Raw genomic sequence first — 15,280 nt, forward strand, 5'->3', positions numbered from 1 at the left:
CCTAAGAGACTACCACAAGCAACTCTGTGACAATAAAATGGACAACCTGGAAGAAATGGACAAAGTCTTAGAAAAGTATAACCTTCCAAGACTGAACCAGGAAGAAATAGAAAATATGAACAGACCAATCACAAGTAATGAAATTGAAACTGTGATTAAAAATCTTCCAACAAACAAAAGTCCAGGACTAGATGGCTTCACAGGTGAATGCTTTCAAACATTTAGAGAAGAACTAACACCCATCCTTCTCAAACTCTTGCAAAAAATTGCAGAGGAAGGAACACTCCCAAACTCATTCTATGAGGCCACCATCAACCTGATACCAAAACCAGACAAAGATACTACAAAAAAAGAAAATTACAGACCAATATCACTGATGAATATAGATGCAAAAATCCTCAACAAAATACGAGCAAACAGAATCCAACAACACATTCAAAGGATCATACACCATGATCAAGTGGGATTTATCCCAGGGATGCAACCAAGGATTCTTCAATATATGCAAATCAATCAATGTGATACACCATATTAACAAATTGAAGACTAAAAACCATATGACCGTCTCAATAGATGCAGAAAAAGCTTTTGACAAAATGCAACACCCATTTATGATAAAAACTCTCCAGAAAGTGGGCATAGAGGGAACCTACCTCAACATAATAAAGGCCATATACGACAAACCCACAGCAAACACCATTCTCGATGGTGAAAAACTGAAAGCATTTCCTCTAAGATCAGGAACAAGACAAGGATGTCCACTCTCATCACTATTATTCAACAGAGTTTTGGAAGTCCTAGCCACAGCAATCAGAAAAGAAAAAGAAATAAAAGGAATACAAATTGGAATAGAAGAAGTAAAACTGTCACGGCTTGCAGATGACATGATACTACACATAGAGAATCCTAAAGATGCCACCAGAAAACTACTAGAGCTAATCAATGAATTTGGAAAAGTTGCAGGATACAAAATTAATGCACAGAAATCTCTTGCATTCCTCTATACTAATGATGAAAAATCTGAAAGAGAAATTAAGGAAACACTCCCATTTACCATTGCAACAAAAAGAATAAAATATCTAGGGGGCTTCCCTGGTGGCGCAGTGGTTGAGAATCTGCCTGCCAATGCAGGGGACACGGGTTCGAGCCCTGGTCTGGGAGGATCCCACATGCCGCGGAGCGACTGGGCCCGTGGGCCACAACTACTGAGCCTGCGCGTCTGGAGCCTGTGCTCCACAACAAGAGAGGCCACGATAGTGAGAGGCCCGCGCACCGCGATGAAGAGTGGCCCCTGCTTGCTGCAACTGGAGAAAGCCCTCGCACAGAAACGAAGACCCAACACAGCCAAAAATAAATAAATTAATTTTTAAAAAAATTAAAAATAAAATATCTAGGAATAAACCTACCTAGGGAGACAAAAGACCTGTATGAAGAAAACTATAAGACACTGATGAATGAAATTAAAGATGATACCAACAGATGGAGAGATATACCATGTTCTTGGATTGGGAGGATCAATATTGTGAAAATGACTATACTATCCAAAGCAATCTACAGCTTCAATGCAATCCCTATCAAATTACCAATGGCATTTTTTACGGAACTAGAACAAAAAACTCTGAAAATTTGTATGGAGACACTAAAGACCACGAATGGCCAAAGCAGTCTTGAGGGAAAAAACAGAGCTGGAGGAATCAGACTCCCTGACTTTAGACTATACTACAAAGCTACAGTAATCAAGACAATATGGTACTAGCACAAAAACAGAAACATAGATCAATGGAACAAGATAGAAAGCCCAGAGATAAACCGACGCACCTATGGTCAACTAATCTATGACAAAGGAGGCAAGGATATACAATGGAGAAAAGACAGTCTCTTCAATAAGTGGTGCTGGGAAAACTGGACAGCTACATGTAAAAGAATGAAATTAGAACACTCCCTAACACCATACACAAAAATAAACTCCAAATGGATTACAGACCTAAATATAAGAATGGACACTATAAAACTCTTAGAGGAAAACATAGGAAGAACACCCTTTGACATAAATCACAGCAAGATTTTTTTTGATCCATTTCCTAGAGTAATGGAAATAAAAGCAAAAATAAACAAGTGGGACCTAATGAAACTTAAAAGCTTTTGCAAAGCTAAGGAAACTACAAACAAGACAAAAAGACAACTCTCAGAATGGGAGAAGATATTTGCAAATGAATCAACGGACAAAGGATTAATCTCCAAAATATATAAACAGCTCATGCAGCTCAATATTAAAAAAGCAAGCAACCCAATCAAAAAATGGGCAGAACACCTAACAGACATTTCTCCAAGGAAGACATACAGATGGCCAAGAAGCACATGAAAAGCTGCTCAACATCACTAATTTTTAGAGAAATGCAAATCAGAACTACAATGAGGTATCACCTCACACCAGTCAGAATGGGCATCATCAGAAAATCTACAAACAACAAATGCTGGAGAGGGGGAGGAGAAAAGGGAACCCTCTTGCACTGTTGGTGGGAATGGAAATTGATACAGCCACTACGGAGAACTGTATGGAGGTTCCTTCAAAAACTAAAAATAGAATTACCATATGACCCAGCAATCCCACTACTGGGCATATACCCAGAGAAAACCATAATTCAAAAAGACACAGGCACCCCAATATTCATTGCAGCACTATTTACAATAGCCAGGTCATGGAAGCAACCTAAATGCCCATCGACAGATGAATGGATAAAGAAGATGTGTTACATATATACAATGGAATATTACTCAGCCATAAAAAAGAATGAAATTGGGTCATTTGTAGAGATGTGGATGGATCTAGAGACTGTCATACAGAGTGAAGTAAGTCAGAAAGAGAAAAACAAATATCATATATTAACGCATATATGTGGAACCTAGAAAAATGGTATAGATGAACTAGTTTGCAGGGCAGAAATAGAGACACAGATGCAGAGAACAAATGTATGGACACCAAGGGGGGAAAGTGCGGTCGGGGGGGTGGTGGTGTGATGAATTGGGAGATTGGGATTGACATATATACAGTAATATATATAAAACAGATGACTAATAAGAACCTGCTGTATAAAAAATAAATAAATTAAAATTCAAAAATTCAAAAAAAAAAAAAAAGGAATGTATATCAGGTTACCAGGGGCTGGAGAGAAGGGAAATGGGGAGTTAGTGCTTAATGGTTACAGAGTTTCTGTTTCAGTGATGAAAAAATTTTGGTAATAAATAGTGGTGATGGTTGCTTAATAGTGTGAATGTAATCAGTGCCACTGAATTGTGCGCTTAAAATGGTTAATATGGCAAATTTTATGAGATAGATCTCTCACAACTTAAATAAATTAATGTAATATACCAAGCACCATATAACTGTACTCTTTAAATGGGAGAACTGTATGGTGTGTGAATTATATCTCAATAAAGCTGTAAAAAATTTATTTAAATTAAACACTAAATTGGTGTTTTAAAAGCAATTTGACACAGCTATGGAGAAAACTAGTAAACTGGTAGAAAGATTTATAGAATTTATTGAAATGCAGCAGACAGACAGATGGAAAATACAAAAAAATATGGTTAAAAATTGTGAAGGACAAAGTGGGAAGGTCCAATCCATGTCTAGTCAAAGTTCCAGAAGAAGGAAGGAAATAATGGTGGGGAGAAACAATAAGCAGAGATATAAAAAAGAGATCCCAATCTCATATTCAAAGAGTTAAATCCTAATCAGGATATATAAGAAAAATCCACCAGTAGACATATGTCATTGCTACACTGAAGAACAAGAGAGCCTATCTACATAAAAATAATAATTAGAATGGAAAGTGATTTTTCAACAGCAACATAGAAGCCAGAAGATAATTAAATGACATCTCCAATGTGCTTTAAAAAAGTATCAATCCAGGAAAAAATAGAAAACTTTCAGATAAACAAAAACAGACATTTGCCAGCAGCAAAGGACTATTCAAGAAAGAATGAAATTATCCCAGATGGAAAAAGTCTGAGATGCAAGAAGACATGAAAGACAAAGAAAGTAGAATATATGTGGGTAAATCTAAATAACTGGCTATATTAAAAAATAATAATAATGTCTTACAGGTTTAAGGTAAAATACACAACAATAAAAGCATTTAAACTGGGAGAGGAGTGATTAAAGTTAAACTATATAAAGTATTATTAAGGAGGAGGGTAAAGATGCCAATTAACTTTGCTAGGTTACATAAGCATGCTAAAATTTCTCAGAGAGACTGTATATTTCTATCAGTTAATATCACAGATTCTGAAAGCACACTACCTCAGTAGTGTAGTAGTAAAGTAGTGCCTCTACTACTTAATAGTCATGTGGCCTTGGCAGTTAAATAATGTCTCCATCCCACAGTTTTCCCATACGTAAAACTGAGACAAAAATAGTATCTCCGGGACTTCCCTGGTGGCGTAGTGGTTAAGAATCCGCCTGCCAATGCAGGAGACACGGGTTAGATCTCTGGTCTGGGAAGATCCCACATACCACGGAGCAACTAAGCCCGTGCGCCACAACTACTGAAGCCCGCATGCCTAGAGCCCGTGCTGTGCAACAAGAGAAGCCACCGCAATGAGAAGCCCATGCGCCGCAACGAAGAGTAGCCCCCACTCGTCGCAACTAGAGAAAGCACAGCAACGAAGACCCAAGGCAGCCAAAACTTACTTACTTAATTAATTAATTTTTTAAAAAATAGTATCTCCTAGGGTTTTTGTGAGGATTAAATGAGTTACAGGTAAAGCATATAGAACAACATCTGGTTACATAGTGAGTTCTATGTAGGTCATAGCCACCATGATTTTTAGTTTAACTATTAAAAGCATAGAAAAAGCATCTAAATTGCAATTATAAGAGGAAAAAAATAGAATAAAAATGCTTGATTAATCCAAAGAGGGGAAGAAAACTTAAAAAACATTCCCAGTGAAAGACACAGATATCAGACTGCATTTTAAAAGATCCAGTTATGTGCTGCTTACAAGAGACATACCTAATAACAAGACTGAAAAAGTAAGAAAATAAAACAATGGAAATGTATAATTTTGACATATGTATTAACACATGAAGCCATGACTACAATCAGTCGCCCCCAAAAGTTTCCTCCTGCTCCTTTGAAATCTATCCCTCCCTCTCCACTCTCCACCACCCATCCCTAGGAAATCACTGATGGGTTTTCTGTCACAAACTATAGATGAGTTTTCACTTTCTAGGATTTTATATAAATGGAATCAGAAGTGCTTTCTGTCACAAACTATAGTTTTCACTTTCTAGGATTTTATATAAATGGAATCAGAGAGTATGTACTCTTTTGTAGTCTGGCTTCTTTCACTCAGCATAATCATGTTGAGATCCATCCAAGTTGCTCAACAATTTGTTCCTTTTTATTACTTACTAGGATTCCATTGTATGTACATAACGCAATTTGTTTATCCAATCCCAGCTTCTCCCAACAACAAATGATGTAAAAATTAAGAAATAGCTTCTGGGTAAAGATCAAACCCAGGGCACTCTTAGGATACCACTGTCTCAAGATGAAGCTGAGGGCATAATTTTCAAATTCTTTGTAAGACCTCCAAAAGATCCAATGTGGTACTGTAGAGAATCATTCAGTCAAAAACAGGGCTTTTAGGAAGTTTAAGAGTATAGCTCGTCAGTGGTCTAATTAGAAACCCAAAGTAGAAATGGGCTCACCTCATTTGTAGATATGAATATTATACAAAGGAGTAATTCCAATAGATTCACAGAAGAACCAAGGATTTTTAAAGAGAATTGTATTGGCAGAAAAACTGCCAGCTTGGACTAAAAGGAACAGAGAAAATACAAAATGGAAAAAAAATGCATTTGAATCACCAAACTCTACAGGCCTGAAGCAGGCTGAGAAAATTACTGAGTTGCTAGCACAGGTTCCCTTTTATTGAAAAAGAAAAGATGACTCAAAACCCAAATGCCGGGCTTCCCTGGTGGCGCAGTGGTTGGGAGTCTGCCTGCCAATGTGGGGGACATGGGTTCGAGCCTTGGTCTGGGAGGATTCCACATGCCGCGGAGCGACTGGGCCCGTGAGCCACAGCTGCTGAGCCTGAGCGTCTGGAGCCTCTGCTCCACAACAGGAGAGGCCGCGATAGTGAGGGGCCCACGCACCGCGATGGGGAGTGGCCCCCGCTCTCCGCAACTGGAGAAAGCCCTCACACAGAAACGAAGACCCAACACAGCCAAAAATAAAAAAATAATAATAATAAATAAATAATAAATAAAAAAATTTTTTAAAAAAACAAACAAACAAAAACCCAAATGCCTAGAAGGTGGAACTAAGAGCCATGGATAATTGTTTTCAGGCAGGGAGAGTACTGAGTGAGTCTCCATCAAGAAACTTCCACCATTTGCCCAGCTGTATTTCAGAACTGCTATGGAGCACAGCCTCCTGTGTGCTCCTATGTACTTCCCACTGCCCCTTTTTATTAGATGGGTGTCTCCAGTAGTTGTCTTATGCCTGTCCCACCATTATATGTTGGGGAAGGAATAAAGGAGGAAGTGGGGGTGATGGGGACAAATAACTTCTCTCTTTAGTTCACAAATTAAGAGGACCTGCGCTTGAGAAGCTGTAGTTAAGGAACTATATCTAAGGCACCTCATTCTCATCTAGGCCTGATATATATAGTTCAAGAGACTGAGGGGTATAAGCTGATGCTATAATGGGATTAAATTTTGGGGATGCTTTGGGGGAGACTGAGTGTACATATATTTCCATAGCAACTGGGTACAAAATTGCTCGCTACTCCTCTACTGAGCTCCCACAGCACCTTGTGACTATCTTTAATATATTTATCCCAAATATTTATAGTTGCTGGTTTACAATTTGTTTCCCTCACCAAATTTAAACTCCTTAAGAAACAAAGTGTTTATTTTATTTATATCCGTAACATTGAATAGTCCCTCAAATTACTTGTTTGTATTAATCAGTATATGAAGCAAGCCCAGGATGTCAGGGATTCAGGTCATGCAGATCCACACTGATAGAGACAAGGCCACGTTTCCAGGGCACTTGTGAGACAGCCCTCAATGAAACAGTCAGGAACACTAAGCAGTTAAAAACAAGAATGATCACTTTATAGACCATAGCAGTGTATGGAATACTGAAAATCAGAACTGATTCTCAAGAACATCCTGAAAACATCACCCTTTAAACCTGTATTTTAGTAGCCCGACACAGCTCAAAAGCATTATCTGATCAGAGCACAACTGGTTAAAGAAAAAAACCTTCCAAAGGTAATTTTTTTTTCATTTTTAATTTTACTGTAAATAATAAGTGATAGGTTATCAACAGGGAAGAGTAGAGTTGACTCCCCAGCTGTTGTGTAAAAGAGGAGGAAGGAGGGAAAAAAGGAGGGAAGGAAAGGGGAAGGAAATATTTCACTTAAAACAACACTTTCGTAAAAGGCTCCTGAAAGGAAGACATTGAAATTATGAGCTCCAGCTAGTTTACTCTGCTAACACTCGGGTTTGAGGGAACAAATCCTCCCATGAGGGTTTTCAGGAGATTTCTTTTTTCACACAATAAGGGCTCAATGACAGAGTAAAGAAACCATTCAGCACCACTCCAGGGCAGCACTTAGAGACATCTTTCTGTCTTGAGATGCTAGCTTCTCAGTAAGACTACTGTTCCTTTCACTGGGCTGGAAGATTTCTCAGAAGCAGCAGAACATCTTCTAGATAATTACTGCAGTACACCTAAAAGAGCAACTTCTAAGATATCTTTCTGGGAAAATTAAGTATATACCTTCACCTTCAAAAAGTCACTTCTATTGTCTGAGCATGTAATTTGCAAGAAAAGGGAAACCTTGGGTGAAATAAATATTGGGCAGCAATAACTGAGTCAGATGAAAATATTTATAAATCAGTTTTGAATTTGTTGCAGTACCTCATTTTAAGCCTGATCATTCTTAGTACTTCTCTTCTGGCAAATCGACCCTCCTGGTCTCTCTTAAACAAATGGCAAGTAGTGAACATTCATTCCAGCCCTCAGCTAACTCTTCTGCCCAGGAACCTAAGACTGTTGCTTGACCCCAATCATAGCTTTCCTAAAGAACTACTGAGACCCTTGAGGTTTAATACTTTGCCTCATATCAAAAAAATAAAATTCAAACTGACCCAGAAAGCAAACCAAAAACCAAATAAATTGAGTGATTTAATCAGTTTAGGCAAATGGTTAACAATCCAAATGAAGTCTGTCTCTCCTCTTCTGTCTCTTGGTCAAGCTTATCTTTATCAGTTACCTAGATAATATCAGACACTGCACAGCCTACTGCATACATAGTGGTAATAAATGCAGTGGATGGGAAATAGAAGATAATGAACCAACGCTTTATACACACTAAATCTCTTTTCCACCCTGCTAGGAAAAACAAGGGTAAGTCCCTGGAGATATTCTAGAAGTAAATGTAACTACAGGTAAAATCCCACTCTAAAACACACAATTATAATGTCTAGTTCAGAGTAAATGGGGCCATTTCAAAAGCCTCACAAACAACTGATACTAACATTGCCTTGCTTATTTGGACAAAATAACGTCTACAGAATGAGAAATTCTCTAGAACAAATATTTTTAAATGTCTCTTCATTTAGGTAGCTACCTACTGAATAGGGTTATCCTTTGGAAAGAATTTAAGCAACTTCATTCCTGACCTAAAGAATAAAAGAAAAGACAGTTATGATACAATATGCAGGGTATCAAAAGGAAAGTCATCTAACCAAGTTTGAATGGGGTCAGGGAGAAGAAGAGGTAAGGGTAGACAGAGAAAAGGGATGATTAAAGAAGGTCTTCTGGAAGAGGGGGCACCTAATCTGAGTCTTAAATGCAAGTAAACCAGCGGGAAAGGAGAAAGAAGATGGTACAGAAAAAGGAGGAAGCAGAAGAGATTTAAGTGATTCAGCTAGAGCACAAGGTCAATGACAGGTGGTGAGAGAAGAGGGAAGAGTGGGCACCAAGTCATGAAGGGCCTTGTATGATGCTAAGGATTTGAGTATTACCATATAGGTAATGTAAAGGCATTACAGAGTTTAAGCAAGATATGATCATGATTACATCTGTTTAACATACACATCTCACTGACAGCAGGACAGAAGATGGGTTAGAAGGGGGAAGACTCCAGCCTAGGAAGCCAATTAAGTGGCAATAATTCAAGGAAGAATAAGGAGAGCCAGAACTAAGACAAAGGCAAAGCTGGATGATGAAGAAGAAAGATAGGAAAGAGATCAAGAAATTAGACTTCCCCTTTCTCTCCCCCTCTTCCTAATCAACAGTTTAATCCTAAAGCCAAGGTACACATCCACAGTTGGTGAGAAGTAACCACAGTGGTCCAGAGTAGTGTCCACATAGAAGGGCACCCAACACAGAGAGAGTGAGTCCAAGCATATGAGAAGTGTCCATACTGTAAGGGGCAATCCAGTATATGGTGTCAGAACCCAAGAAGAATAACGAGGGCATACACACAGGGGAGTTGCCCAGCATTGGAAGTCAAAGCCCAACCAGGGAGAAGAAGGAGTCCACAGGGAGCAGCTGGCTGATATGGGTTATCAGAGCCAAAGCAGTTTGAAAAGAGTTTCCATGTAAAAAGGTGAACTGATGAGGTGTCAGAGCACCTAAGCAGGGTAAGGGGACTTCCAAGCAGAGGCTGCCTAATATAGGGGATCAGATCCTGAGCAGGAGGAGGAGGGCGACAACATGGAAGAAGGTGGCAGTCATGTACAGGGTGTCCAAACCAAGGTGAGTAAGGCATCCACAATGAAGGACCAGCCTGTCATGCATTATGTAAGCCCAAGCTGGATGAGGTAGGCATTCATATGGCAGAGGCAGAGTGGCAATATGGTACCAGAACCCTAGTGGAGTAAGGAGGGCATCCATGCTGGGAAGGAGGTGGTGGCATCCATGATGAGAGATTGGTCATGTACAAGAGAATAATAAAATAAGTTAGTGTATTAAGAATAATGGGAACCAGGCTGCTTGCTGCCAAAAAAAGAAGTTAATAATATGGAAAGGGAGAAAACCAGAATGAATCTTGTGGTGTTGGATTGAAATTGGAAGTACTGGAAGTACATTAATATTCACAGATGGATACAGAAATACACTTAGATGTAAATGTATGTGTGTTCATATACACATCACATACTCTCTAGTTCTGTCCACCAGGAAGGTCTAGGGGCAGCAACACCTCAAGAGCAATGAGCACACCCGGCATCCAGATTTTGGCTTTTTTTTTTTTTTTTTGGCCGTGCCTCATGGCATGTGGGATCTTAGTTCCCCGACCAGGGATCAAACCCATGTCCCCTGCAGTGGAAGCACAGAGACTTAACCACTGGACTGCCAGGGAAGTCCGAGATTTTGGCTTTTAAATAGCATTCTCCACTAAAAGGAACCAAAGCTCCCTGGAAATATGGCAGATTTCAGAGCTAAGAAAAAAAGTAAAAGATGAGCATGGAACATCTTGTGCCAGAAAGCAAACAAGTACTCAAGGAATGGTGAGGATGTGTCAAAAGAGCATAAGTGCCCCTTCAAGCTGGTTCCTACTGATCAAAGCTGGAACAAACTGAATAATGCAATTTATTAAAATAGTCTGGGTAATTCAATAATAACCTTGAATAAAAAAGGAAATGATGAGTCCAAAGTCAAATATACAAATAAACTGAAAGTGTAATGAGGAATGAAATATTTATATCATTTCAAAATACTTTCCCCCAAAACACTTATTACAAAGAGGCAAAGAGTAACTTTTCAATAGAGAAGCCTGGCAAACACTACCCTAATCAAGTGATCAAGTAATCATCCTCAGCAACGGTACAAGTCAAAACTGTGCACTACCTGACATAATGAGAACACAGCATTACTTCTATGATTTTCCTGCCAAAGACAGATACTTAACTTAAATCTAATCATAAGGAAACATCAGACAAACACAAATGGAGGCCTACAATCCTCAAATGTCAAGATAATGCAAATCAAGGAAAGACTGAGAACTGTTCTAGACTGAGGGAGACTAAAGAGACATAAAACTAAATGCAATTTGTGATTCTGAATTGAATCCTATTGCTTTAAAGACCATTACTGGGAAAACTGGCAAAACTGGGAATTAGATGGCAGAACTATATCAAGGTTAATTTCCTCATTTTTTTTTTTTTTAAATTTCCTCATTTTGATGTGTATATTGTGGTTATATACAGGAGAGTCGCCCTGTTTACAGCAAATACTGAATTATTTGAGGGGGAGGTCTGCAACTTATTCTCAAATGGCTCAAGTTGGAGGGAGGGAGGGACTTGCTTGAAGTATAATTACAACTTTTCTATAACTTTTAGATTGTTTAAAATATTTTCAAAGCTTTTTAAAAACATGGGGAAAAAAATACTGTGGTTCAAATGGATGTAGGGAGAGTCTAGTACTACTTTCAGGCTTCTGGAAGTGAGCAAATGAACAAGTACTAATGCTATTCAGCAAGACCTTAGAATAGATGGAACAGTTTTAGGATTAGCTTTTCAGTTTTTCTTTGCTGAGTGGCCAGGATTGAGTGTAGAAGATTGGGGGGAAGGGCTGCTATATTCAATTTGAGGAACCTGTGGGACATTGAGAAGCAGCAGCTGCTGGCAGAGGAGCCAAGTCTGGCACTCAGGAGTCTGGGTCAACGACACAGACAGAAACTATCCGTCTGTAGGTGATAGCAAAAACCAAGGTGTGACTGAGATCACACTGGGAGAGTTTAAACTCCACCACATTCCAGAAACAATCTGAGATGACTTTTTAAAAAATACATGCAGTTAAAAGGATTAAAAAAATACACATGTAAACTGAGGGACGAAGGACAAAGGGAAGATTAAAAGGGGGAAAAGTAAAGCCAGGGAAAATAATAGCATACAAAAACGCATAATAAAAAATGCATATAAAAATAATAGCTTACTAAGAAAGTTGCATATAGCTCACAGAGCTAGAAGGCAAATATAGCCCTAAGGTTCCTGAGAGGCCAAAGAGAACATACAGCAAAGAGACCATAAACGCTGCATGGACACCCATTTACAATACAGTATGCACTTCTTTTGTTAGCATTTACCAACAGTATAAATCTGACATTTTCCTTTTGAAAGAAAACTACAGTATACCATTTTCTGTTTGCTATGAAAATAGGTTTATATTTTAACATGATATGAATAAAACAGTTCTGATGTTTTTTCAGTCATTAAAACACACATCTGGACTTCCCTGGTGGTGCAGTTGTTAAGAATCCGCCTGCCAGTGCAGGGGACACAGGTTCGAGCCCTGGTCCGGGAAGATCCCACATGCCACAGGGCAACTAAGCCCCTGCGCCACAGCTACTGAGCCTGCGCTCTAGACCCTGCGAGCCACAATTACTGAGCCCACGTGCCACAACTACTGAAGCCCGCGCACCTAGAGCCCGGGCTCCAGGCTCCACAACAAAGAGAAGCCACCGCTCATCACAACTAGAGAAAGCCCGCGTGCAGCAACGAAGACTCAACGCAGCGATAAATAAATAAATAAATCCATTAATTAAAAAAAAAAAAAAAACCACGCACAAATTTATCTACAACCATGAATGCCTTCTCTTCATTTATAGGACCTGGAATAAATTAAGAAGATTAACAACAGTAACGAACACTTGCATGGGGTTTACAGTTTGAAAAGCATTTGTATTTACTGTACATTATTTCATTCAGTCTGCATACCATCTACTGTGACAATCAAGACTGGTGCAGACTTAATTTCACAGATTAGCTAATAGGTTCAAAGAGGTTAAATTACGTATCCAAAATTACATGGCTAATAAGAGAATTTGGACTATAATTCCAGTTTTCTGACTCCATAGTTCACTCATTCATTTATTCATCCATCCAAATATTTATGGAGCACCTCTCAGAGAACACTGCCTATTCTGTACTGTTGCTGTGAAGATCAAATAAAAGAACATGGGACTGTCTACAAAGTATGAAGCCTAAAAAATGGTAGCTATTTTCAAAGCATCATCATTAGATCCCCCTTTTAAAGATATCAGCCCTTCATATATTTTTGGGAAACTAAATATGATGTGGAAATAGAAAACACGCATGAAATTTGGTTGGGACATATAGGAAAATGCATATCTAGAAGTAGAGGAGTGTGCCAAGCAAGATGAAGCTGGCATAGGTAGAGGACAGATCACGGAAGACCTCATTTGCCCTGCTAATGAGCTTGACTTTAGCTTGTGGTGAAAAGAGGACACAGAAAAATGTAAGAAGGGGAGTGCTGTGGTCTCAGCTGTGCTTTTGAAAGATCCCTCAGATGACAACATTAAATATGGATGTGAAGGAAAGCATAAAGGCCAGTTAGGAGGCTACAGTAATGAGCTAGGAAAAAGAGGGTGAGCTAATTGAAGGTAGCCACTTAACTTTCAGCTAATTTTAATCTGTAACATTACATTGTCTCTGGCCTCTAAAGACCTAAGGGAAACTGAGACAGCCCAAAGGCCCTTACAACAAGTTTTAAACAAGCTGCAAGTCATACTATGGACAACTGAAAAACTAAAACAGAATCATCCCTGGGACTTTGTTTCTGCAATGGAGTTACACAGTATAATTACTATTCTTATTAACCTACAGGGAGCCTACTTTAAAGCCATTAGTTCATTGTTTCTTTTTAATCTGAATGATTCTCAGTCATTAAAGTTTTTATCAGTTACAGAATTCTCTATAGTGAAACACAACAACTGACTTCCGATGTGTTATGCTTCAAGCAAAAACTAACACTCGTTAATAAGATTACCTGTTGTGATTAAATAAATACAAACTGTTTGCAAAGTTTGTAAATGAGTACAACAGCATAAAAGTAAAACTTACCACTTAGCACAAACCTTATTGTCTTAACTCTTCAAGTCCATGTAGGAAATAGGGCAAGCCCTCGTTTTTCAGTTTCCCATTTCCCCACTGCATTGCCTAATAAACACCTATACTCCACTTTCTGCTGCTTTAACTTCCTCAATTGTATCTGCTAATAATGCCTAAGCATGTTGAACAAAACAGCAGCACATGAAAGAAAGCCTGCGTCCTCCGCTTTACAGTGCTCCACATGGCACAATAGAGTTTCTAATAGTGCATCAGGTCGTAAAAGTTGTACATATTATGAAATCTCAAGACGGCTATTTTGTGGAAAACATTAATTATATTTACAAAAAGTTCTTAACAAATCTTTAGTAAGGGCTGCAATTAATTTATGGAGCCATGAAAAGTCTACAAAGGGTATCAGTGATAATACTAGAAAAGAGAAAGAGTTTCATCTGGCCTTAAACTGCAAAGTTCATGTCTAATTTGACTGGTAAGAGTCAGACCACAGACTATTAAACTTGGAAGGGATCTTAAAGGTAGTCCAGTCCATGCCTATGACCCCACTTCAAGGATAAAAATCCTATGTAAGACCTGACCAATGCTTATGCAGCCTATTCTGACGTCTCAATTTATTTAAGAAAAATTCTCCTTCAAATATTCAAGTTTCAATTTGGCAGTTAATTTCAGTCTGCAGTTAAAAGGCACTAGCTGTCAGTCAGATCTCTCACCCAGTTCCCTCCTGAAAAGAAAAACTGACAGATCACAGGAGCTTTCTTTTGTAAACCAATTCTGGAACTTTCATGCTTCTTATTTGTTAGGTTAAAGGTTAAATTGCTGACCTGTGCCCTCCTGCTTAGCGGCCTTCCCCTTTTTCTGTAAAGCTTTATTTTGGGGCTGTATTTACATGGATTAGTCCCTTTTCACGCTAAGAAGGAATCTGTTCACAGCCAAAGCCTTAGTTCTGGTTGTACAAAAAGCAGCCACAATTATTCACCACCAGACAATGACCATATTGTGGATTTACAAAAAACCCACCCCAGCCATGGAAAGATCTGTTCTTGCTGCACAAAACAATAGAAGAAAAATCTTATCAAGCATTCAAGAGAAAGCAAACAAAGCAAGCCCACTGTGAACTTGATGAAGATGTCAAGCTCCTTTAAAAAATATATATATAAATCAACAAAGAGGGGTTTTCTTGTAAAGTCTTGGGAGTGAGACTTTTTCTACTCTGAGTTTCCCTTTCTGGTTAAACACAGTCCATAGCAGCAAGACATTGACAGCCAAGACCAGCAAATGCTGCCATTTTCTAAGCACGCTTACAGACACTTTTTTAAACGCACAATGCAAAGAGGCTTTCCTTTCCAAATATGCCCAGTGCAAATGCCAGGCAAATCATTTTCAAGC

The 15,280-nt window shown here is 38.8% G+C and overlaps 1 protein-coding gene and 1 long non-coding RNA gene across 12 annotated transcripts in view; one reads left to right on the plus strand and one right to left on the minus strand.

Annotated features, from left to right (window-relative positions):
- Positions 1 to 15,280, minus strand: part of DENND1A (DENN domain containing 1A) — a 531,128-nt gene that overhangs the window by 452,140 nt on the left and 63,708 nt on the right. The window lies entirely within an intron of this gene.
- Positions 512 to 8,012, plus strand: LOC309633961. Its single transcript, XR_014247791.1, has 2 exons — positions 512 to 5,259; positions 5,321 to 8,012. It is a non-coding gene; the product is annotated as an uncharacterized lncRNA (long non-coding RNA).

Source organism: Balaenoptera borealis (assembly GCF_965194805.1).
Source record: "Balaenoptera borealis genome assembly, chromosome: 8".
Classification (NCBI taxonomy): domain Eukaryota; kingdom Metazoa; phylum Chordata; class Mammalia; order Artiodactyla; family Balaenopteridae; genus Balaenoptera; species Balaenoptera borealis.